Source organism: Trichosurus vulpecula, chromosome 2 (genome assembly GCF_011100635.1).
Source record: "Trichosurus vulpecula isolate mTriVul1 chromosome 2, mTriVul1.pri, whole genome shotgun sequence".
In the NCBI taxonomy this organism is placed as follows: Eukaryota; Metazoa; Chordata; class Mammalia; order Diprotodontia; family Phalangeridae; genus Trichosurus; species Trichosurus vulpecula.
In genome coordinates, this window is record NC_050574.1 from 248,656,315 (window position 1) to 248,679,185 (window position 22,871).

Genomic DNA, 22,871 nt, shown 5'->3' on the forward strand with positions numbered 1-22,871 from the left:
TCCTTTATAGAGGGACTTCTTAACAATTTTGTGTCATGGAGGCCTATGGCAGTCTGGTAAAGTAAAGGGTTCCCTTCTCAGAATGTTTTTAAATGTATATAATAAAACAAATAGGATTACAATGGAAACAAAAGTTTTATAAAAAGAGATATGTAATTTTTCTAATCCAAGTTCACATGCCCCCTAAAACCTATCAATAAGCCCTTTGAGGGTTCAGTGGACTTCAGGTTACGAACCCTCCAGACTATATATACTATGGCATAAAAGAAAGAGGACTAGACTAGACATCTAAAGACCTTTGTTCTAAGCACTCAGGCTTTGTCATTAGTTTATCATGTTGCTTTAGGCAAATCTAACCCTTCTGGACCTCAATGCCATTTGTCAAATTAAGTATTGTGAGGAATTATAAAAAAGTCCTACACGTTATGAGTTGAGTCATTATTTTGGATTCCATGGTGCACTAATTTAAAAAGCTTGAGAAATGGTCTAGGTAAATAAAAATGATGTTTGTTGCTAGGGTCAGTCTTCTTCCCTTTTTCCCGTTCTCTACACCGACTCCCGCCCAACTGAGGACTAAGTTTGCTGCTCCTCTTCTCACTTTCATGACACATTCTGTATACTACCAGTGCTCTCAGGCTGGCCCTTACCCTGAAGGATGGAAACTTGACCACTTAGTTCACACTAGGATGTTAGTATTAGTCTAGTAACTACTTAACACAAAAAATGATTCTCTAGTGGTAAGATTTTAGGCTCTCTGCTGTGGAGGAAATTTTCAGTGTTTCAAAGGAACTTTAATATGACACCATCCCTTCAAATTATGCTACTCTAACTAGCTATTCTATGCTTTTATTCATTTTAGTTCATTTCAGCTAAACGAACATTTATTAAGAACCTATAATATGCCAGACAGTGTTAGATGGTGATAGTGATACAAAGTTTAGCTAAGATACAATCCCTGATCTAATAAATAAATAAACAAATAATATGTCTAAGTTAAGGGGATGCAAGCCATAAACAAATAATTCTATTGCAGACCATGACCATTTTCGTTATTAATGCTAGGGAATGAATGGGTCATATTTTCAGAAGAAAAATTCTCAGGGCAGCTATGACATTGGTGTCTGACTCTGGTCTTATTCATTAGATTAGAAAACTAGGTCAGCTTTAGTTACTGCACATCTCCACTTCAATTACTCAGCATATGGCATCATGTCCTTGATAATTAAGGAAAACATACACTTCTCCAAACTAAACTGGCAGCGAAGATCATTGGAGTGAAAATGCCAGCTTCTTTGACTGACCTACCTTTTACAGCAGAATTAGTCTATAGTAAAAGAGAACCAACTTGAAGACTGGAAGGAATACATGTTTGTACACCAAAGCAGAGCATTTTGCCCTTCACTCCTCAGATGGCAGCCTCAGAGTGCAGAATATTGCTAAGCTTTTTTAATTGCAAAAATACATTATTCAAAGAGGGCATATTGATACAAGTCACCTACAGACAAGAATAAAGAGTCCATGAACTGACAGACTTCTATAGCTCCTCCAGATTCCTGGTGCCTCTTCTCCTCCCTTGGTCCCCTACACTCACTGGGTACATATAAAATGGCTTCAAATGAGAAGTAGGAGATTCACCTAGTCCAAAATTATAAGACTGGACTCTAGAAGCTCACCATGTGCTAGTCTTGCCCACTGGGTGGTTACAGAAATCTGCCTACACAAATCAAAAAGAGTATGGCTAGGTGTTTTAGTTCTCTAGTTAGGTCCAAATTTGTACAGAGATATAAGGCATGTTCCGCTATACCCACAATACCCCCTTTCTACTGCTTTCCTGGGAAACAGCGATCAAAGAGCCATTGATCTAAAAAAGTCATAAACCAAAGTGTCTTAGGGCTCCACTCATCATGCCTATTATTGGCCAGACCAAAATACTCAGCCCAGTAACCATTCCCCTATATAAATACATTGTCTCCCTCTATTGGAACATAAGATTCTTGAGGGCAGGGACTGTCCCTAGCATTTGGCACCAGTTTTAATACTAGTGTAAACACTAAAGATTTTTTATTCATTCATACATATATCTCTAAAAGACTAAACTTGTTACTTTTGGCACAGAGTTGGAAGAGGAGAAAGTACCAGAAATGACCCCCAGTATCTATAGCAGAAAGAACACATAAGCACAAGTGGTGCTATAGAATATGGTATCTTTCCAAATGGTCAACATTAGTGTCACACAGAATTGTGTGGGGGAGAGTTTGGGAGTGAAAACCAGGGGATGCTTCCAGGAGTGCTGTTGTGGCAGAGCTACCATGATTGGCTGGGTAGACTGAATTTTCTCCTCTTGTGTCTCTGTTGCATATAGACTCAGCTGTTGACCACTTAGGGAGGGAACTAGAACATGTGGTGCATATATACTTGTAGTGTGACTATCTGGGTTCCAAAGGAATAAACCACAGATTAAGTCTAAAAATGTGCCTTAATTTCTGCCAGCTCACTTCCCTGATCCCAAAGAGGACAATCCAGCTATAGGCTGAGGAAGTGACAATTAGCACCAATTGTTATTGAGGAACTATTGGCATAAGAATACTAAATCTTGGAATAAATTGTTTCAAAAGTCTTTCTTGTAACTATAAGTCTCCTTTCTTTCAAGGGAGAGCTTTAACCTAGCCTAAATACAAATTTAAGGTACCATCCCTCTTTTCATGTGTGCAGTTTGGTTGCTAAAAGAGGAATTAAATGAATTTCTGTATAAAGAAACATGTTTAAATCAATCTATGAGGTCTATATGGTATTATTCCTTTCACATATAAACAGTTTGGTCACAGTCAGAAAAGGAAATTTTGTTTATGAAAAACTGACAAAATCAAATGGGAAAAAGAGAATGTAGGCTTAGTATGTAACACCGAAAGGACTTACTTGAGGACAAAGAACTGAGGCAGCAGATGATAAATCAACAGAGAACACATTAAAGCAGGAGGGAAGATGGCCTCCAGGATATATAAAGTTTAAACATTTTGAATGAGTTCAAACATTTCCAAATAAATATTCTAATACAAAGGAAAATGAAACCTAATGAGGCAGAGGCCCCTATGGATACCCAAAAGGGAATGGAACCACAGCTGGGTGTTCCCGACTGATTCAAGAGAGAACTGAGAATCATGAAAATTATAATGTATGATCTCCATAGCAGAAATAAGTGGCAGAAAAGAAAAATTTGAATCCACTGTGGCAAGTCTCTCAAAAGAAACAAAAAAGAGAACAACTGAATAAAAATACACAGAAGTAAAGAACAATCTGGGAAAAAAAGCAAAAAATAAAATCTCTATACAAAGCAAAACATATTGATCTTAAAGACAGATGTATAGAGACAACTTAAGGCTCATGGGTTTCCTAGTAGAACATGACAAGGAAAAAAGTCTGAACACTACTGAATGGGATGAATGATTGTGAAGACTTCACGGGGTATGTCTAATGGAGTAGGAGAGGTTTGGGTATTTGGCCTTGTGATTCTGGAAGGTCAGGGCCTGGAGCTGTGGGCATGCCCTTCCCCCTCTCTCTCAGATGTTAGAAGATAATGAACTTCCTGTGAGCTATTTGTTCTCTGCTCCAGGAAGGTCTCTCCTCCCCCCCCCACCCCATTTCTTCTCCTAGACTTTCAGACGCCACCCCAGCAGTTGTGTTCCAATAGGGAAAACCTGAATGGACCGGATCAACCTTGGTCCTCTGTCTAGTTTTCGCACCTAGACTGTTAAGTCCACCTGCCAGCCAATGGTGAGAAGGGATAGAGGTGGGTGGGAATCTTTTCATTAAGAGTATAAATTAAGGCAGGTTCCCTTTTACCTCACCTCCTCCATAATGGAGATATGCCCAAATCTTGCAAGGTTTGTAAAATAAATTTACTTTGTTTCTCCTAAAGATGTCTGTCCTATTATTTGAAAATCCCCATCCCACACACTATAATGCAAGAAATACAAGAAAATTCACCAGAACTTCCAAACACAGAAAGAAAAAAAGCTAATCGAAAGAATCCACAGATTGCCTGAAGAGAAATTTTAAAAAACAACAACAGCAACGACCCTAGTTTGCAAACTTTAGGATAATGGTTAGATTTAACAATTTGAATGATGAACAGCAAATTCTAAGACCTTCAAAGGAAATTCAAATAATGCAAAAATACTCCACATCCACTAGCAACTGCAGGAAGGAATGGAATAATGAGTTTGGAAGAGCGAAGGAGCTCAAGATACAATCCTAACTCAGCAAACCTAAATCTAATCATTACTACAATTAGAGTATTCAACAAAAGAGGGGCATTCGAAGTATTCTTACATACACACATTATTTGCTTTGCACCATCCCTTCAAATTATGCTACTCTAACTAGCTATTCTATGCTTTTATTCATTTTAGTTCATTTCAACTAAACGAACATTTATTAAGAACCACTCCAAGAAAGAAACACTCCAAGCAAAAGAAACACAAGGAAGGCAAATAATTACAATGTACCAAAGAAGGAAAGAGCAATAAAATAAATAACCTCTGAAAAAAAGGGGAAAATTAATTTTTAAACTATATATGTATGTGGGGTTAAAATTAAAGAAAAAAAAGGAACAGGCCTGAGACAATGCACAATGAACCTTATACTATATCTACAGGTAAATCAATGTTTGCTGTGGGACTAAATTGCAGAATAGGAGAGTGCATAAAATGAGAGGAGGAAGAAAAAAGTAGAGAATTCGTGATATACCCTATCAAGTCAATAGCAAGCAAATGGAAAATGGTTTTTTTCCAGTCTCATGAAGAAGAGGGACTACAGGATAATGGGTAAAGTGGCAAAAGAAGGAATTGAAAGGGGGAAAGGAAGGGAGAACTGAACTAGAGTTAGTGGTAGGGGCAGGTCCCACTGAAAAATACTTCCATGAGGGGCAGGGGATGGAGTAGGAAAAGAGATTCTAAAATGGGAAATGAGATCTTTACAATGGGTATGTTCTCCAAGGATCTGTTGCTTAAAGTAAGTACTACCTGAAAATGGGTAAGGCAGGAGATAATTATGAACTGTACAATCAGGGGAGATAGGAAAATTTCTACCATGGGGCAATATTTCTATGCTGTCTCCTGCAGGAGTTAACTGATACTTCTAAAGAGCCAGGTAAAAGAGAAAAAGAAGAAAAAGGGCAAGATCTACAAGGCAATAACACAAACTGTTTAGAAGAGAAAACTCAAAATAAGTACTTTGGAAGTTTTAATTTCATGAGGAGTACAGAGATTAAGGAAGGAATAAATAAGAAGGGCAATAAATTAAAAAATAAAAGTCTAGAATAGACAGAAAGGGAAGAGAATCTTTTTTTAGGAAAAGGCATATGGTGAATGGCCATCAGAAGGGCTATCTGACACCATGATCAGAACAGGTATGAAGCAGTTGGAGCCAGTCTTGTTCTCGTTCTGACCAGAGGTCACCACTTCTCAAGCCTCCCCAGCCTTTTCTATGGACTTTCAGCTATTTTGCAGAACTTATGTAACAGCTTCAAGAGATAGTAGGTCCATGAGAATCCCTCCCAAGTGTATTTAAACCCTGTCTCTTCTGCCCCTCCAGTACTTTGGTGCCGCATGGTGTCCCAAATTACAATTTCCTTGCCTCTATTAAAGAGCCTTTAGTAGTCTTATTTCAGGCTGACCCATTAAAAAATGAAAAAGAAACATTAACAAATAAAAGAAAAAACAAACAAAAGATTTTATTTGACTACTTAGAGGAAAAAAAAAACATTAAGAATTAGGTGACCAAGATAAAATATATAAAGGAAAAGGAAATGTTGAGGCCTAGGGGTGCTAGGACCCCAAAATCCGAGGGCAAGTGATGCAGGTCCTGCCTCAAAGGAATTTGACTTAAGCCTTCTTTCAGCCAGAGATAAGATTTATTAGAACACCAGTTGGGGTGGGTGAGATTTTAAGAAATCTGCCCTATTGTGTGACACTTATATTGACAGCTAGCTGATGAATCTGAGCCATTGGACAGACTCTTAAGGAATCTGAATCTCTGATCTAGTGGTTGGGATTTAGTGCTCTTACCATCGCAGCCCAGTCAGGAAACTATAATGTTGAGGTCTAGGGGTACTGGGACCCTGAAATTCAGAGGCAGGTAATGGAGGTCCTGCGTCGAATGAATTTGATCCAAACCTTCTTTCAGCCAAAGACAAAGTTTATTAGAACACCAGTCAGGGTGGGCAAAATTTTAAGAATCTGCAATATTGGCCAGACTCTTAAGGAATCTGAGCATTTGTGACACTTGTATTGACAAGTGGGCCAGATTGAATCTGAGCAATTTAATGGGGGGCAAGATGGACCTTACATACAGAAAGACTGTGGGAAGGATCTAGAAGTGGCCAAGTAGTCTGGGGTGACTGGGAGGTAACAGAGAAGGACCTGGGCCACATAGAAGGGGTCTAGATGGAATCAAGGAGTGATGGTCTAGGGTGGGGCCAAGTGCAGATAATGAGGGCCACAACGAAAGCATTATTAACTGGGAAGAGCCAGGTGCCCAGGGACCTGAAACTTGTGGGAAAATCCAGGGGCTTTTCCTTTTTGGGGTCCAGATCCTAAAGACATGGTCTTTTCCTTTCAGAGCCCATCCCCATCATTAATAAATGAAACTCAAAAATTTGGGAAAAGGCAAATGGAAGTGGAGGTGGCTTGAGAATGAGAGAAAAATGACTTGGTGGCAATGAGGTTACCAAGAAGTTTGGTAAGCAAAAATAACTGAAGAGACAAAGTACTATCGTCATAGAGGAAAAACAAGAAACACCTAATTTAAAATATTATTTTGGACACAAATGTAGTAAAAATATAAACCTAACTCTCATAACTTCAAATGTGAATGAATAAAAATCCAGGAAGACAAAAGAGTGACAGATTAGATAAGAAAACAAAATCCTCCAATCTGTTGTTTTAAAAAAAAAATCTAAAAAGCAAAGACAGAATAAACACGAGGAGTTGAAACAAAGTTTACTATGCATCTGGGGAATCTAAAAAAGCAGAAGGTACAATAATGCTACTGGACAAAGAAAAGATAAAAAGTTCATAACAAAAAAGGAATAAATAAATTACATTATGCTGAAGGAACCATAGGGGGAAAAATTAACATTAATATTAACTATGTGGTCTCCAAATGCCTTACCATTTAAATACACAAAGAAAAAATTAAAAGAAATTCAAAACATAAACAGTAATACAGTAATAACAAGTTTTTAATGTCCCTCTCTTAGTTTTGAACAAATCTAACAGAATGATAAACAAAAAATTACAAAATGCTGGAGAAACTAGAGTTTTAATACTTAAGGCATCTTGTAAATAGGACTGCTAAAAAATATATCTATTTTTCAGCACCATGTGGTCTTTTTATAAAAAATAACCATGCTTTAGGGTGCAGAGATGTTGCCCAAAAAAGGCAAATGTATCTTTATGGATCATAATGCAATAAAAATAATGATCATTTCATAGAGCTCAAACAAATGATGAAGACCTAAATGGAGACTTAACAATGAAATCCTATATAACGACTGGGTTGATAAAAAAATCATAAAAACAATTAATAATTATGTCAAAAAATGAAAAAACCAAATACCAACATTTCTGAGAAGTAACAAAAGTAATCATCAGATGAAAAATTATATTCCTTGAGAAAAATTATTATTAATAACCAATGATGTGGGAAGATTCAGATTTCCCCCTTTCTCTATCCTCATTTCAAGACCTCAGTCTCTGAAGGTTGAGCTATCCTTTTCCTTTATCTGACCCCATCCAACCTTACAAGGAATCTCTAGTCTAATGTGAATTGCATTTAATTAGGCTTGGGTGGAAACAGACCCTTTTGTTTAAATTACCCAAGGTCAGGGGTGGTCTTGGTATAGAGATACTCTCTCTGTCCAAGGGTGACATGATGTCACTCTTAGCCCCTCACTGCAGTAAAACCACTTCCTTTTGTAACGCTCACCTCTCGTTAACTGTTCGCCAATTAGAACTGACTGCCATCCTTTTAAGCACTCCTTTTCCAAAAGAACATATAATCCTTGAGCCTGCTGCCATGATTGTCTTTGGTCATAGAGAGATGGCCAAATGACCATACTTATATTAAAATGCTGGCATTATTAATAAGATGATTAAATTACCCAGAAATTATGTCTCTCAAAGCTTTTTAAATGGTATGCCCTAAAGCACACATTAACAAAATAGAAGAGGACTGGCGAACTGAGTAGGCATTTTAAAAAGTTAGAACACCAACACCTAGAGCACAAAAGAGATGTTACAAATCAAAGGAGAAAGATATAAATGGTAATTCAAAAAGAGTATAAAATGGTAACAAAACTAAAAGCTGTTTTTGGGAAAGACTGATAAAATTTCTAAACCTTTATCCAATTGGATAATGAAAATAGAAGAAAATCAGAACAATACAGCAAATAAACAAGATGAAATTGCCACAAAGGCAGAATAAACTTAAAAATTTTTCAGAACCTACTATGCACAGTTATATGCTACCAAAACTGAGAAACCATTAAAAAAAGTCAAGGAATACCTTCATAAAATGTAAATACCTAAGCTAACAGAAGACCAAACAGAGATCTTAAATAATCTAGTCTTAGGAAAAATAACCAGTTATAGAGGACTACCAAAGAAAAAATGTTTTGATCCTAATGAATTCACCAGAGAATTCTATCAAACTTTTTAAAGAACAATATTACAGTGTTAGTAATAATATTACACTAATTATTCTCAAAAATTGAGAAAGAAATCACTCTTATGAGACAAATAAAGCAAAGGGGAACAATTGACCAATCATCATTAATGAGTGTTGATTCAAAAATTTTAAATAACATTTTGTCAAAGAAACCATAGCAATTCACTGAATAAATCATTCATTATGACCAAGTTGGACTTATACCAAGGGATTCAAGAATAATTCAATATTCAAAAAAGTCCACATAATCACATTAAAAACAAAATTTCAAAACCTGTATCAGTAAGGCAAGATTCATGACTTTAAAGATGACCCTGAACATATCTGCATAGTTCGGAATCACAAAGTATAAGACATTCTCTAGGTAGAAGGCAGGGGTCTAACATTTATTTAGCCACCAGAGGATCAAATCCCAGAACCAATAACCATAATTCGATATAGCAGTAATTGTATTCCAAAACCAGTAAGTCCACCTCAATGTAACAACAAGGAAATTATAAAACAGTATTATAGCAAAGAACCAAGTCATCTTGCAACCTTCCCCCCTGCTGGGGCCTTCCTGTAAACACTCATGAATCCCAGCAGTCTGCTTGCCTGCATTCTCTCCCCCGTCAGTACCCTGGTCTCCACAGCTCCCTGGTTTCCACTCTCCACAGCTCTGTTGACTCAGAGTTCTTATTCTTTCTCCTTGATCTGAATCCTGACCTCATAATGGCTACCTTCTGGGCATATATACTCTTTGTAGGGCCCCAGGGCTTCAAGCCCAATCAGCAAAAGGGCTATGTAGGCCTGGGGCTTAGTAATTAGTAAGTAAAGAGTGTATGCCTGGGGCTTAGTGTCTAGTAAGTATAGAGTGTAGGCCCGCCTACAAACAAACCTCCCTTAACTTGCCCCACCTTCGGCCTATTGAATGGGTGGGAAAGGTCTTTAATCACTGATTGGCATCACAAGGGTGTAGGCCTGCCTCTAATCAAGCCTCCCTTAACTTGCCCCACCTGAGGCCTATTGAATGGGTGGGAAAGGTCTTTAATCACTGATTGGCATCACAAGGGTGTAGGCCTGCCTCTAATCAAGCCTCCCTTACTCACCCCACCTGAGGCCTATTGAATGGGTGGGAAAGATCTTTAATCACTGATTGGCATCACAAAACCACACTCAATAGACATAAAAAGCCTTTTATAAAGTCCAATACTCATATACGCTAAAAAAAATTTTTTTTAATCCTACAAAGCATAGGCATAGGTGGACCTTTTTAGATATCAGAAAATTATCTATCTGAAACAAAAATCAAACACCATACAATTAGGATAAACAAGATTTTAAAATAAATATAGGAGTAAAGCAAGCATGCTATTCTCCCAGTCTTATTTTATACAGTTCAGAAATGCTAGCTATAGCAATAAGAGAAGAGAAAGAAATTAGAGGTTTAAAATAGGCAAAGATAAAAACTATCCCTATTTGGTGATAACATTATGATATGACTTATTTAGAAAATCCTAGAGAATTATCAAAGATAGTAACTGAGACAATTGTTAGCTCTAGAAAATTTACAGGCTACAAAATAAACCCAGAAAAGTCAATAACATTTCTATATAATAACCAAGTCCAAGAGGCAATAATAGAAGAGACATCCCTGATCATGTTTGTACACACCTGTAATCCCTGCTATCCAGCTAAGGCTAAGCCTTGTGGATCACTTGAGCTTAGTTCTTAGCTTCAATGTACTATGCCAATTGGGTGTCCACACAAAGTATGGCACCAATATGTTTAAACTCCACACACAACTGAGACTACAAACACTGACTAAGTAGTTGTAAACTATCCCAGGTTTCCCTCCAACCTTCCTTTCTTTCTGGGAAACAGAGAGAGTCAAAGGTCCTACACCAATCAGCAACGAATCTAGCCCACTAGTGCTGTACTTCCAGATTGGGCAGGATAGGGAAACACTGAATTTAAAATAAAATGGATATTTTACCTTAATACTAGTGAGAGAGAGAGAGAAAAGAAAAGCAAATCACATACCTTTTACAGTTATGGGCAAGAGATATAGCTTAACCAAACAACAGAGACCATTACAAAATGATCATAATATAGATGAGTAACTGACAAGTTTTGCACAAATAAAATTAATGCATCTTGCATAAAAAGGGAAGTACAGTTTAATAGGAAAAAAATATTTGCATCATATTTCTCTAATAAGAATTTGGTATCCAGGATATATAGACAATACACACATATATATGTAGATATAATCTTTATGTAAAGATAGATACAGATCCAAAAGCCATTCACCAAATGATTTGTTTAAAAAATATAAACAGTTCCCAAAAAGGATAATGGCAAACTATTAAAGAAGAGTTTAATACGTTCCCCAGGCTCATACAGCTAGTAAGTGGAAGAATTTGAAATTCATACTTTCTGACATTTCCATTATTCCACAGCTATTCAGAAAACCTCATCTATTTTCAAAGTTGTGCTTTGGACTGGTCCTGGTCTCAAGAATAACACTGATGTCAGGGGTCTACCATCCCCACCTATAGCACTAAAATTTTATTACCAGTCTAAATCTTAATGCCATGTAATGCCTAGTCGTCATATACAGCTTACATGTGGTAACCACATACAAGCAAAAATGTTTTCAGGTAAGTTCATAAAGTGAGAAAGGAAATTGGCACTTAAAATTGTATTATTTACTTAGCAAATTGGACACTTTATGCCAGATTGCACATGTAACATGTTTTTCTAAATTCTTGACCCTTAGAAACATTTCCATGCTCTGTGCAACTGTCATTTAAGGGTATGATGTCAAACAACTTCTTGGAACAATAATGCATTCATTCTGCTCCACAGATTTGTTTAGTTTTACTATAGACTTTCAAAAGTTGCTTGAAAAGGAAGATCATTAGTTAAGAGAACTGACAATTTCAATGTGCAATGACTAAAGGCAGCTTTTTTAGTTCAGAAAGTAAATTTAAAAGACCTCCAAACAAACTACTTTCCTGATGTCGAACTAAGACAAAATATGGAATTTCTAGATTGACTCTTGATCAAAGTGATCACTTTGATCTCAAGTTAAGACATATCTGGCATAAATTTCACTTGTATACAAAATGTTTAAGGCATGTGGGGAATTTAGATCAATGATCTTCCAAACAACCACTCCCTTCTGGGCAGTCATAACAAATAAGAGCTGAAAACCTGGAACAATTATTGATTACCATTTATGGAGAGTACTCTTATAAAAAGGGATTAACAGAATACTCTTCTGCCTAACGTGAGAACTGGAAAAAACATACTAAATGACATTCTAGTGGCTTATAACAGTCAATGTCACTGAATCAGAGAAAAATAAAATTCTAATTTTAGAGTTAAATGTATACATGAGAAGCTGAAGGATATAGAACTGGAAGGCATCTGAAAGTCATCTAGTCAAACCCTTACCTGAAGTATGTGTAAAGAGAATGAGCATTTTATTCTCCCTATTCTTAGGGTCCTATCCCAACCATGATAATTTTAAAATAAAATGCTTTGCAGCATTGAAATGAGTGGGATGAAGCTCTCTGGAGTTATCTATGCAAAGAGGAGTCTATCTTGCCTTTTGATAGGTACACTATCAAGCTGATTTCTTACCTAATTCTAGACAAGAAAAAAAATTAGAAACAAGGAAAATACACTAAAATGATTTTATAATATTCATATTCATTATATAATGCCATAAATGTCACACCTTTCTGGAACAGCAAAAACTTTTGACATCTTTGTTATTGGGACACTATTTCTTCATTCTTTTAATGGAGACAGTTTCTGTTTGAGTAACTGTGAAATGCAGCACTCAATAACTTGACATCCCATTAGAATGTTGTTTCCATTTCGTAACCAGTTCATCTAAGTTGCTATCATGCATCTGAATTAATTTTTTCTAAATGAAATATTTATTTGCTGAATTAAAACATGTTAATATTCCTTTATTTTCCACGACCTGCAGATAAGAAGTAAAAAGAGCAAAATGATGATTTGACCTTCAGTTCTGTTTATCAGTCAGTTTTTAGGAAGGTCAAAAAAGTTTGGATTGTTTGGTTTAATCAAACCATCACAAGCCTCCATATAAACACCGAAATTTAACCTTTAGGGTAAGAAAAGTTAGTCATGAGAGCTAATGAAAACTGACCTTTTTACTATATTCATCTTGCATCCAGCCAGAAATGGAAATGTAAAGGCATTTAAAGAACTCCCCCCTCAAAAAAGAACTTCCCAATCAAAACTACTACTGCTTTCTAATGGTCATTTCCATTAGACTACCATTCTGCAGCTAGAGCAAAGTTGGATCTCTGTAACCCCAACACCATGTACACCTTAGAAAAATGTTTCTGGGGCAGCTAGGTGGAACAGTGGAAATGGCACCAGCCCTGGCATCAGGAGGGCTGGAGTTCAAATACAGCATCCAACACTTAGCAGCTGTGTGATCCTGAGCAAATCACTTAACCCTGACGGCCTCCAAAAAGAAAAATATTTCTACCATCACTCTCACAAACCCTCCCTTGACAATAGGGCAGCTCTTTTAGCCTTCTCCCCCACCACTAGAGGACAAAACTGGTTCTACATTCCTGTTCTCAAGGAACATAGTCCTCTCTAACCCCAATATGAGCAGTTTCTTTCTTTCTTCCATATTGCCACCCCCAGCCAGCCTTGGGAAGGAAGAAAATAAGTAATACAAAGAGCAGCTCCCATGGTTGTTCATACCTACAACATGATCTGAACATCTACAGAATCATAAGATTTAGAACTGGAAGGGAAGGGGCCTCAGAGATCATCTAGTTCAATGGTGTCAAGCTCAAATAGAAGCAGGGTCCACCTAACTGTAGATAAGACTCCCTGAGGGCTGCCTGTTGACTTAGTTTTAAAATGTAGTATCATCAATGTGTTATTGTATTTTTTATTTTGTTAGATATTTCCTAATTACAGTTTAACCTGCTTCAGGCTACATTCAGGAGTCTTGTGAAGGCCTTATGTTTGACACCTCTGATCTGACACCTTCATTTTCCATAGGAGAACACAAGACACAGAAAAATAATTTGCCCAAGGTCATAGAGTAGTAAGTGGCACAGTTTGGATTCAAACATAATGCCTCTGATGCCTAATCCAGCATTCTTTACTATATACTCCAAAATAACCATGATACATAATGGTCTATAAATTCTACACACCAGCTTGGCAGCATTAATCAACATCATTCCTTTCTTTTGGATTACATTACAATTTTAACTTAGCTACAGGTCTTGGAGCAGCTTAAATGTCTTCTTTGAGGTATATTGTCATTAGGCAATAGAGAAAACCTCATAAGGAGATATTGTATCTTGCAATTTACCAGAAAAGGGCTTTAGTACTATTTGCCTCTCAGTTTCCCTCCTTATGAACCTCACTTTCTGTTTTAGGATACAGGAGTCTATACACCAACCAGTAAACAAAAAAACTTTAATCAGTCAATCAATAAGCAGTTATTAGGCAGCAATTAAGTGCTAGACAGTACTAGGCACTAGAGATACAAATACAAAGAATTTAAGAATTCCTGCTCACAAAGAGTTTGCATTCTAATGAGGAAGACAATAAGTACACAAGTATATACAGAATAATTATAAAGAGAGTAAGTACAAATAAATACAAAGTAACTTGGGGGAGAGACCAACTAGATAGGGAACCAGGAAAGGTAGGTTTTGAAGAGAAGGATCCTAAGCTTTGCAAGTACGGAAGTACCTTAAAGGAGTGCTTGGGGTCATGGGGAATGACCATTGAAAAGACATGGAATTAGGTTGGCTTGTGAGAAACAGAGAGAAGGTCAATGTGGCCAGATCATAGACATGGGAGAGTAATGTCTAATGATCCTGAAAAGATAAATTGAGCTCAGATTATAAAGGGCTTTAAATGCTTAACAGGAATTTCTATTTTATCCTGGATGAACTAGAGTGGTGACTTGAGTCAGGAAGACAAATTAAGAGGCTATTGTAATAATCTAGGAGAAAGGTAATGAGAGCCTGAACAAATACAGCACCTGTGTGATAAGACAGAAGGGGCTGTATGTGAGAGTGAGTGGGGAGACAGAAATGACATTATTTGACATCAAACTGGATTGGGATTGGATATGTGAGATAAGAAAGAGTGAAGATTTAAGACTGTGTGTGGTTACAAACATAAGAGACTGGAAGGAAAGTGGTTTCTTTGACAAAAAATAAAGTCTGGAAAGAAACATTTAGAGGAAAATATTAAGTTCTGTGTTGGACATGTTCAGTTTGGGATGTCTTGCCCTAGAATGCTAAAGCTCTTCCAACTGAAATGACTACAGCTCTTTTTTGGAACCTACCAATCTCTTTAATAGAAATGCATGGAATAAAGTAGATTTCAGTGGTAATTTCACTTCTTAGGTAATGTTATGACTTTCCAATTTGGGTCTGGCAAATGCCACTAGCTGCTTTCAATTGAGTTTCAAAACATACTAGCTACCAAATTAAAGAAAACTTATTAGTTGGCTCTGCAGTTGGTAGTTTTCAAACAATTTTATATCATTTTGTCACATTCTCATTAATTCATCTTTGAACATTGTCAGTATCGGTTAGAAATACAAGTCTTTCCAATAGCCCTGAGTCTGCTGCAGAATTTTACATGATTCTTGTCCCCACCAGAGAGATGACAAGTCTTTGGAAAAGTCTTATCTGGGCAATGTCCGATGAGTTCATGGTTTCTAGAATGCTGTTTATAACCAAGAGGTTTTAAGTTGGGCTCTCCTGAACAACAGTGACACAAACAAACATTTCCACCAATCCTGAATAGAGGAATAACACAGCTGGATATGACATTTGGGAAAATCATTTTGATAGCAGTATGATGGATTAGAGTGGTGAGACTTGAGTCAAGAAGATTCAGAATGATACCCTAGGTCTTTCTCTCCCTGGTTCTCCTTCCTCTACCCTGATAGTTACATTAAGAGCAATGAGCAAAGGAGGAAGAGAGTAATGAGAAGAAAGGAAAAGGGAATTTGTACATTTCTTTAATATCAATATTTATTACGGCATAGTAGATGGAACATTACGCAAGTTCATTTTCTGCCTCTGACATTTATTAGCTGTATGACTATGGAAAAACCACTTAATTGCTTTCAGTAGTCTGAGCAATTCCTAAGTCTGTAAGTTACAAAAAGGTTTCCAATTTTTATTGGTCAGGAGAATTTCTACATGAGTAGGCTTCCTGTATCACCAAAATCATAGATGTGATGGAGGAAATTTCCGTGGTGTAGGGACCTATACAACTGGTACATAGTAATTGCTTAATAAGTGTTTCTTGATTCCATAGCAGTGTTCCTCGTCACGTGGCAGGAAATCAATGCATCACTGAAAGTTCTGGTTTTTGCCTCTTTTCTTTTTTATTCCTGGCACTTAGCTCAGTACCTGGCACATACTAGTGGCTTAATAAAGGTTTGCTGACTGATATATAATAGACTGGACCTTTCTCAGACCTCTAGTTCTGCCATCTCATGGATTTCCATGAGAAAAACTCACATTAATATAGCACTTTAAGGTTTACAAAATATTTTCCTCACAATAATGAGGTACGTAATAAAACTATTACTGTCCCTATTTTCCACATAAGGAAAGGTAAAGGGTCAAGAGTGGTAGTGCATTCCTATAATCCCTGCTGCCAGTGAGGCTAAGGCTGGTGGATCTCTTGAGCTCAGAAGTTCTGAACTACAGTGGGCAATGTCAATCACAGGTCCACACTAAGCTAGGCATTGCTGATAATATGCCTTCTTTGTCTGTTGCACTATAAAGCAGGGGGGCACTGGTCAAGGGGTGGGGAACCTTTAGGGTTGAATGGACGAGCTGGGATGCTGTTACCTTGACCAGCCCCCATCAAGGTTTGCAGGGAATCTGTGTTTGCCTCAACTGGCTTTCATTGAGGCTTGAGGGGATTTAGGGGAATGCACAAGTTGTGTTTATTTTGATTGAGCCCATCATGACATAGGGGTAGTTGCACCCCCTTCTCACTGGCCCCTGAGAGGAGGGTGATTAGGGAATGCTGTAGGAGTTTGTGCTTCATTATCAGCACTAAAGGAGAATAAAACAGTATGATTAACCCTTTTGGAGCTGTCTTTCCTGTCTGACCAGATCAAGAGTGAACCTGTGCTAGCACCCATCCCGTGTGCTAGTGTTATCTGTCTTACACTTGGCAACTTGAATAAATGGCTTTGGTCTTAGCCTATAGCTGCCAGAATCTCCAAAGGTTTTTCCAAGGTGATAGAATTATAAATGTCAGTTTTCCCTTTTTTATTGCTTTTGAATAATTGCACTAAGTGATCACCTTTCAGGAAATCAAAATTTACCTTCTTTGAAAGAAGCTTTATACATATCAAGAAGAGTCCTCGACTTGGATTCAGGTAAGATCTGGCTTCAAATAACTTCTCTGAGCTTCATTTTCTTCATCTACAAAATGGGCATAGAAATACATAACGTATATAAAGCACTTTGCAAAGCTTAAGGTGCTATAGGAATGTCAGTTATTATCATGATGATGGTGGTAACGATGGTCAGAGGAGCTAGAGTAGCTCTTGGTACTCCATAGCTGATCATTTAAAACAGGCCTGCACAACATACAGCAGGCAGCCCTACAAAGGATTTTGAGGGGATGGCAAAATTGAGGGTTGACACTGCATACTTTCTCCTGCTTGTCACGTGATCAGAGGCAACCAATCATCATCAGTCTGTCTCTAATCTAATCTATCTGTGGCCTGAAGAAGTTCACAAGTTGGGCAGGTCTGATTAAAATAAAAGAAAGATAGCTATACTACTATTATGTCCAACAAACATCATGAAATACTAATTCTATGCCACTAGACCCAGAGTATATCCTGAAGGTAACTGGAGACATTGGAGAAAAACACTACTGAGATTATGTTTCAATGTAGCAAGCCTTATTCTTGTTAGTGCATTAGTTTCTTGCTTATATTGACTTTTAATAAAGCTTTTTGTTTTCACTTTTGATGAGGAAAGTGATTAAGCTGAAACAAATGAATCCTTGAAAATTCTTACTTTCAGCTATAAGATAAAATGTTCCATTTTGTTAAAAAAAATCATCCAACTATCTTCCAGAAATCACAACTTCTTTTAACATTATGTTACTGCCAGTAAAAGCTAAAAGGCAAGGAAAACCACGCTGGAGGGAAAAGAGACTTTCATTACAGATCCAAATCAACACAGAAGGAACAATTCTCTTAGCAAATGCTCCAGCTCCTCTGGCAACTATACACTGAGAGAAAAAGAACTGGCCTCCAAAGTTAGCTCAAACAGGCAGCCAGCAGCTGTGCCTGTGGGCACTCAACTCATCATGCACCAATTTCTTCTTTGTGTTCTACATCTGAACTGCTAAAGAGACTGTCAGATACAAAAAGAAAGGAGATTTGACCAAGAGGACAGAGAAAGTGAGAAGAAAAAAAGACTCCTTTCCTAGGAGTGTGTCATCCCCATAGGGCAGAGACAGATTTAAAAAGAAAAAAACCTGGTGAATCCCAAACCACCCTTGCTCTCACACTTAATCACTCACACTGCACGTGCAGCTTATGGCGCTAGGTTAGGAACTACTTCTAATTTATTCTTTGGCCTCCTTCCCTTAACTACAGCAGTTAATTATATCTTTCTCCCAGTTTGGAAGCACAGGTGTGTTTCTTGGAGCAATATCTGCTTGCTCCCAACTCCATTTCAGAAAGGTCAGTCTCAATGCCTCCCCCGCTGGGAGAGTTCTAAATTTTCATAAATATTAAGAACCAACATGGCACCATTGGAGTCATGAACCTATGTAATATAAAATAATCTGCTGAGAGAGAAATCTGTTCCTTCATTCAACAAGCATTTATTTACTTAGTACCTGTAGTGCTATGCGGCCTGGGCCTAGTGAGCCCCCAAAATTCACTGACCCCCAAAGCATTTCTTTTACTTTGAATGAACCAGCCTGGGACCTGGCCACACTGACCAATATTTTGCCACTACCAATTCCCATAGCTTTCATGGGTTCCCTGCCACTGGCGAAAAAAGTCACAGAGTTTTCTTCCATTCCCCAACTTTCTTCCAAGTCATGATAAACCAAATTTCTAGGGTTTTTTAATGAGAAATTTGCTACAAAATTTTTTGAGATACATCAGGGAAAGAAGTATAATTATATATAAAAAGAGTAATAGACTCGTAGGTTGCAAATATTCTTATAGTTTAATCCTAGCTCTAAGGACCAGCTCCCAAGAACTAGACCTATTCAGGTGGATTTTCTCCTGGCTAATGTCCAATCCAGTCTTGGACTTGATATTAATTCAGTTCTGTTCCCTTACTATACCTTTGCAATTGTTTCCAAAGCCATTAGGGTGGGCAAAAGCAAAAGGAAACATAGAACACAACATTTCACTGCTGTGGGAAGAAATAACAATTTATGGCATAATGACTTGACTGGACTGTGATCTCTGATCTGCATGCACTGAAGTGTCTTAGGTGAATTTCTAAGACTAATCGAACTCCTCTGTTAATACTGTTTATCAATAAGAATATTAATTGATATTTATACAATGCTTTATTGTTTGCAAAGCACTTTATTTACATTATCTCACTTGAGTTTCACATTAACTCTCTGAGGTATTTCAGGTATCTTATTTCCAGTTTGATCTCTGGAAGGAACTCCATTTAATAAATAGGATAGCTGGGCCTCCCTGTGTCTCAAGATCTAAACTGCTATATGCCTATATCCTTATCTCCCACCACACGCACCCTTATATCTGGGAAGATGGAAGTGTCATATAAGTGGAGACAAAGGGACCATAGATACTCATCTAGATGCCCAACAATTATTATATTTTGATACTTTAAAGTGAGATGTTCACCAAATATTGTTGTCTTTAAAGTGGACCACAACAACAAACTGCAACTGTTCCTCCAGGCGGAGAATAAATAGTGTTTCACAGTGGATAGATTCCTTAGGGCTTTTTCTGAGAAAGATATAGCTCCAAGTCATCGGCAGACTATGCTTACCAAAAGACCCTGAAGGAACTATATGTCTATTAACAGAAGCCCCTCAGGGTAATGCTGGCCCTACCCTATTGTTGACTCAGGCCCTTCTTCCAAGACTGCCCTTTGGAAAGAAGGAGAGAACAATGGAGACTCTGATGACCAGCCTCAATTAGATTCTTTGTTAACTCTCTAAGGTTTCCTAAATAAAATACCATGCTGTCTGCAAACAGGATTAAGTTTCTCTCCTCTTTCCCTATTTTGTACCTTTAATTTCCACTCTTATCTCTTTACAATCCCTAGCATTTCTATAAGTATGTCAAATAATAGTAAAGAAAAGATCACCCTATCTTTACACCTCTACCTATTGGGAAAGGTTTTAGTGTTTCTCTACTGTAAATAAAGCTGGCTTTCAGATATGAATTTTATTTTATTATGTTTAAAAATGGCTCTTTTATACCAGTATTTAAGGTTGGGGGGGGGGGTTGAAGCAACTGGGGTCGTGACTTGCCCAGGGTCACACAACAGTTAGTGTCTAAGGCAAGAGTTGAACTCAGGTCCTCCTTACTCCAGGGCTGGTGATGTTTTTTAGGTTTTTAAGTATATATAAGGGTTGTACTTTGTTTAAAAGCTTTTTTGTACCTACTGATATAATTGTGTGGTTTGAGATCCCTGTGTTATGTCATTTCCATTGGGAGAGAAGAGACCACAATAAAGCAGCAAAATATAAAACAAGTCTGGAAAACTTGTCAGCATTCATATGTAACAGTAAGAAAATCCAGGAGCAAAAAATTAGAAAATGAAGTCCTATCCAAAACAACTATAAAATACATTAAATGTGTAAAGAATGGAGTAAGAGGTATTGTTTTTGCAAGAGATTGAAAATAGAAGAAGGAGTATTGTTTTCTGTAAGAAATGAGAGGAGGAGTTTTGTTTCCACAGAATTGAAGGTGTACCTTTCCCCCTCCCCCACCCCAGCTTTAGCAGAAACCAGGCCTCAGGTGAGTCAGGTGAAAGGTCAGAGGCTTGTACACATGTTTAAATGAGCCATTTGAGGAGGGCATGATGTAGGCAGTTGGTTGTATCTGGCCAATGAAAAGCCTGGCAGGAGATTTGAGGTGAGGGTCTATTAAAGGACTGGCATCCATCTGAGTCCTTTGTACTTTCTCCTGTACTCTGTTCAGGGGAGGTACCCATTTATTCATGGGGAATAAATGTAATTAAAACATTCCTGACTTCCCAACAAGTCGTTTATTCCTAGACAATGTAAGTATGTTTCTAACAGTTGGGGGCTTGTCCGGGATCAATATAGTGTCAGAAGAAAGAGGTATTTCACACAGAGAATGGGTGGCACCCCCACTCTTTTGCAGTGGGCCCTAGTATCTGCATGTGAAAATTTCCTTCTTCAGACTGCTAATTTCCTGGGAGTATTTTTCTGGAATCCTTGGGAACCCAGGAACATGAGTAAAGGGGGAAAAGAGAAGGAAAACGACCATAGCGCAAGTCAGGAGCCTAAGCAAGGTGGGGGAGTCCTGCTTTGTCACATCCGGATTCGCTCCAAGTTGAGAAATAAGGTTTGCTTGGAACAGGGAAAAGAGCTCTTAAAATATTTGATCTAGGTGGGGAGAATGGATTTCTCCTAGTGCTTTGAAGAAAAGTACTGGTGGGTTGACCCAGGGAAAGTGATTTGGCTGTGAGCATGAAATGTTTGAAGTAGTTTGGGTCAAGATTAGGAAAGAAAGATTGAAATTGGAGATACAGAGAGTAAAATGTTTCAGTAAAAATTGGGAAAGAGAGATAGAAGCTGAAGATAAGGGATTTGGAGCTGAGTCCACATGGCTCTGGGTCCATATGCTCTTGGCCACCCTCTCCCCCACCCTCCACATTGGAAGACTGTGGGTGGGTCAATCAGGAGCTGAAGCTGAAAGAAACTTGTAGCCTGATGGGAAAATAAGGCTGATTACTAAAACCTTAGTAATCCAAGGTTTTATATAAAATTATCCTAGTAGCTCGAGATAGGAAATTAAGTTAGCCCCCTGAAAATTAGCATATCTAAATGGCAGTCTCCTTTGTTCTCAAAGGGACTGCCAGGCCCAAATGTAATCCACCTAGGGATGAGATCTGTACTGTTGATAATCCTGTGCTCCTCTTCAACTCACCTTTGTCAATTGTCTTTCGCAACTGAAAGGGATTTTCCCCTCCCTGTTATCTGAGGCTGCAAGATAAAGGGGAAACCAAAGATATTTTAGCCTGGTATAAAGAATGAGTGGGGGAGCAGCAAACCCATGTGCTCTTAAGAACCACTCCCTCCTCATCTTTCTTTAGAGGACTGGAGGACTTAAGAGTCCAAAGGTCTTTTTGCTTGAAAGGGAAGTGGCCGACCTCCATCAAATTCCTTAGGCCTTTTCTTAATTCAAACCTTTTTGGAAAAACTCTTAAGAACTGGAGTCAGGAATTGGAATGCATAAGACAAGGCTTGGAGAAAGCAGGGTGCCAAATTCAAATCTGGATGGTTTATAAAAGCAAGTAATGATACATTTTTTTCCCTAAGTTCATTCACGGCCAGGCAAATATTCCTGGGCCAGAGGCAACGGTTGGCTAGGAGGAGCTGTACAGTGCTAAATAAATAAATAAATAAAATGTATTTAAGGTATTAATATATTAATATATATTATATGTGTATTTATATATATATTAATGTATTAATATAAATATATATACCAGAAGTAATAGGCTCAATAATTTCTATATGTGATAATCTGAAAATGTAATTGAAGTCATCTTATTTCTAAATTGTATTTTTAGAGTTCTCTTAGGCTGGTAAAATTTGAGAGACCCTTGTGAGGTCTGAATTTTGTTATATTTATGAATTGATCTTTTTAAAAGGGTGTTATAAAAATGTAATAGTTTGAAACTCTTATATTTGGTTATGAACAAGTAATATGACTTTTAATCTCCACGTGTTGGTAATGAGATGGGTGACTTCCTGTATAAGGAGACTTAAAAATGCATTCACCTAATTTGATGGCTAGTTTCAAGTTTTAAATACATAAAAATGTTTAAGGCATTAAATTTGTATGGTTTAAACATACATTTTTATGGTTTAAATGTTGTTAA